Source organism: Marmota monax, unplaced genomic scaffold (genome assembly GCF_021218885.2).
Source record: "Marmota monax isolate L192 unplaced genomic scaffold, Marmota_monax_Labrador192_F-V1.1 WCK01_AAM20220418_F8-fsc00013, whole genome shotgun sequence".
In the NCBI taxonomy this organism is placed as follows: domain Eukaryota; kingdom Metazoa; phylum Chordata; class Mammalia; order Rodentia; family Sciuridae; genus Marmota; species Marmota monax.
In genome coordinates, this window is record NW_026692202.1 from 9753313 (window position 1) to 9757955 (window position 4643).

Below are 4643 nucleotides of genomic sequence, written 5' to 3' on the forward strand. Positions count from 1 at the left end.
TTCACCATGATGGTCTTCCTTGCTTCAGGCCCAAAGCAATGGAGCCAACCAAGCACAAAATGAAACCTCTATAACCATAAGCCAAAGTAAATCTTTTCTCCTTTAAGTTGTTCATGTCAGGTATTTTGGTCACACTGACGCAAAACTGATTAACACATTGTTAGTTTGATTAACAACTAATTGTGGAAACAGTGATGACAAACACTTCTTTGGGGTTGTCTAAATATACAAGGACTGCTAAGGGCAAAGAATTCCTTGTATGGTGGTGTACAGTCTTTGTTATTCCATGGGTCAGAGCTCAGAAACAGACCACAGAACATAGCTTATTAACACACTAAGACATTTGCTACAGTAATTGGTGTGCTGACAGAATTTCTAAGTGATGCAGGAAATTCAATTTATATAACCACACCAAAAGCAAGGCAATCAGAAGCAGCATAATCAGTCTCACTGGCCTATTGTAGCAGAAATCCCACTGCTCCCACTGAGTCATCCATGAAGCTTCTGCAGAAACACCAAAAGTTCCATGGCTGTCTTTTCTAGATAAGCTACTTAGTGAACTCCTCAGTCCCAATACTTAACTGACATTATCATGGTAAAAATTATCTGTGTGGACCACAGCATCATGGGATGTTGGGAAATTCTCCCCTGCTATGTGAAATGGAAATGCTTATTACTACAGATACCTTTCAATCAAAAGGAAAGTCACCTAAAGATGAATCTTGAGGAGAGAGAACATAAAGAACCAGCATGAAAGGCAACCAGAGGCCTGATCAGTCAGGATACAGAGATTGCCTGAGTTTGATGTTACATGAGATTAAAAAAAAAAAAAATCCTTATTATTTAAGGTTAACTTTGCTATAGAGTTTCTGTTATCTTCAGGGAAAGTATCCTACCTAATATATTAATTTGTTTTTGTTTTTGTTTTTGTTTGTTTGGGGTTTTTGTACTGGGGATGGAGCCCAGGGATGCTTTACCACTGAGTATATCCCCAGACATTTTTATTTTTTATTTTAAGACAGGGTCTTGCTGAGTTGCTGAGGCTGGCCTAAAACTTACAATTCTCCTCAGCCTCCGGAGTCAGTGGGTGGATTACAGGTGAGCTCCACTATGCCCAGTTCCTCCTACAGAGTGTGACTTTAGGTGACTCCCATTTGCTCAGTAGGCCACCACCAAGAACTCCCTGGGTGAATATAGTATGAGAAAGCTTAAAGCTGTTCAGTCTTAGGAAGCCTGCATACACTCCACACTAGACCTCACCACCATGTCTAATCTTCTCAACAAGAGCCTATAGTTAAGTCCACAGATCCCTGTAAGCTGTCTCAGCACCATTGTTTTCTATCTGGACACAACTATCCTCCTAATTGGAAGAATAATAGTCCTACCTTGGAAAATTGTTCACCTGCAACTTTTGAACTGCCCTAATGAGATTCCTTCTCTACTGGGTGCAGGGGAACTCACAGCTAGGTTGTCTCTGTTTATTACAAAACTTAGCTTTTATTTACATAAGTATATTTCAATATTTTTCAGCCATACTGCTACTGTTACTACCACTAACAGCAGCAGCAACAACAATATGAATAATTCTTATAATGGACTGGGGATATAGCTCAGTGGTAGAGTGCTTGTCAACATGTATGAAGTCCTAGGTATGATCCCCAGAACCTCAAAAAAGAGGGGGCTTGTTTAAGCTGGACATGGTAGTACAATTCTATGTTCCTAGCTACTTGAGAGGTTGAGTCAGGAGAATCACAAATTTGAGGCCAGCCAGGATGACATGGTAAGACTATATTTAAAAAAAAAAAGACACAAATAATCCCTGTAGTACACAGAGTCCAGGTCCAGGACCATCAATGCAGATGATAAGCAAGAGACGAACAACACAGAGTCAAACAAATGGCTTTGAAAGAGCTTCCCTTAACCATGTCAAAACCAAAGGTAGTTTCCTAACTAGCAGAAAACATGGGAAACACTGTCTATACTTCCCAGGCTTTGGGCCTCATGTCCCCTGACAGACAACCTGGCAGAGTGCCTTCTCTAGATAGAAGGTAAGACACCTTTTCTACAACTTTATAGAGTCTGGAGAAATTTCTTCAGATCCTTCTCTCTGTCATCCAAAGGATTGAACCTGCCCAAAGTCTTACTTGAAGCTCCTTATTCTGCCTAACTTATTAGCTGATCTCCAGCCTTCTTAACATGTCCTGTGGTTCACCAACAGGAGGCCAGTGCCTGAGCTACCTCATGGTCACAGTTATCAGCCTTTCACACCTGCCCAAACTGAAGAACTGTATTTCAGATCACCCACTCATAATTTGGTGATAATAACCTATTCATTCAGCAAAATTATTGAACAACTGCTGTTTTAGTCAGCTATTTCACTGCTGTGACTAAAGGATTTGACCAGAAAAATTGTAGAGAAGAAAGAGTTTATTGGAGGGCTCACAGTTTCAGAGGTCTTAGTCCACAGAAGATAGAAGGCAGCTCCATTCCTCAGGGCTCAAGATGAGGCTAAACAGCATAGTGGGAGAGGGTGGCAGAGGGAAGCAGCTCACATCCCAGTCATCAGGAAGCAGAGAGAGAGAGAGACTTCACTCACCAGATGCAAATATATACACAAAGCCACTTCAGTTACCACTCAGTTAATCCCTAGCAGAGGATTAAATCACTTATTCGGTTAAGACTCCTACAACCCAATCATTTCTCCTCGGAAACTTCTGGCATTGTCTCACATGTGAGCTTTTGGGGGACAATTCACGTTCAAACCATAACATACTTTGTGTCTGGCAGAGAACCAGGCACTGGGGTTAAACTATGATCAAGGCATAGAATCTGTCCTGATGGAGCATGTACCCTTGAAAATAAATCAAAAGGCAATTACAACTCAAGGTCAAAAGCATCTAGTTTCACCTAAGAATAGTTTGCTCTTACTTCTAAAATAAAGACAATATTGCATGACCTAAGCAATAAGACCTCATATACTTAGGTTCCTATCTACCTCTCCATCTTCATTCCAGCCCTCCTTGATTTCTCCACTTCAACCATGAATGAGGCCCCATTAGTGTCACTATTCTTCAACCACAGCAACTTGGCACACCGAAATTCTCTTCATGTTTCTCTTTGCCTAGTTAATTCCTATGGTTGCTTCATAACTCAATATATGGGCATTTTCTTAAAAAGAGACTTTCTTGATTTATTTTCATAATTTTACTTAAGTAAAATTTGAGTAATTAATTGTCCACTCCTTCACTAAGCTGTAAACTCCAGGAGGTCAAATTTAGTTTTGCTGGTATCACATTCTCTGTACTTAACAGTTTTCTTACACAAAGTAAAAACTGGTAGTAAGTACTAGGCAAGCTAATGAATTAGTAAAGGATAGCTGTTGACAAGTTGAAATCTGAATTACAGTAGGATTCAGAACTGCAATGACCAGGGATGTATTCTCCCGTGGTTCCATTGGCTTTTTTCTATGCTTTTTTTTTTTTTCTCACTTTCACTGAGAAAAATGTAAGGAGGTAACTTTCTTCAATCCAAACATACAGGATCCATCTGAAGAAAAATGTTGAACTTTTACAGTCACTGACAAGACGTGACGACCAACAGCTGCCAAGTCTGGGGGCAAGAAGAGGTGAATCTTTGCTGATGGTCAGAGCATTTCCCCTTTGTGCCAGTAGCCAGTCAGAACCCATCAAATCATTCTGATCAGTTTGCATTTTCTGAAGTAAAACATGATCAGCTGCTTCTAGGGCTTTAATCTCTCTTCTCTTTGGGATGGTAATTTTGTTTACAGACTGCATCCGTGTGTGGCGGGGGGAGGGTGCATATCCTGGAATGGTGGTTTATGGACAAAGTATGTTACTAGTTTTCAAAAAGAAAACTAGACAAAGTACTTCATCCCTCAAGTAGCCTATGTCTCTTTCAATTTCAGGAAAGTGGAGACTGTCCCTGAGAAGAAGCATGCTGTAAGTACTGAAACATCCTGTCCTACCTGTACTTTTTGACAGAGTCACCCCCTCTGAGGAAGACAGGGATTTATCATGAAGTCAAGGATGAGAAGGGAATTCAACTTCTACTTTAGAACTTCTACATTGCTTGATTTCTTTAATAATCATGGACTTAAATATTTTATGGTCGTTTAGAAAAGAAAAAAACAAGCCACTCAAACGCTTCGAGGCCTAGGAGTGGCGACTAATCCCCATAGAAGTGCAATGGTATTAGATTGGAAGGATCCTGAAGGATGTGAAGGAACTATACAGCCATATGTATTGGATCATCTTCCCGTAAATTTATGGGGACGAGATGTCCTAGATCAATTAGGTTTGACATTAACAAATAACATCAACCAAAATGCACCCACTATTATGACTAGACAAGGTTTTAGGAAAGGAAAAAGATTAGAAAAACAAGAACAAGGTATAGCAGCACCAATACAAATAGATCAAGGAAGAGAAAGACATGGGTTGGATTTTCAGAAAGGGCCACTGAGACAATAAAAATTACTTGGAATTCAGAAAGACCAGTATGGGTTCCTCAGTGGCCCCTGACTAAAGAAAAGATACAAGCAGCCCATGACCTGGTCAAACAACAATTAGCGGAAGGACATATACAACCTTCTGTATCTCCCCATAATACTCCCATTTTTGTCA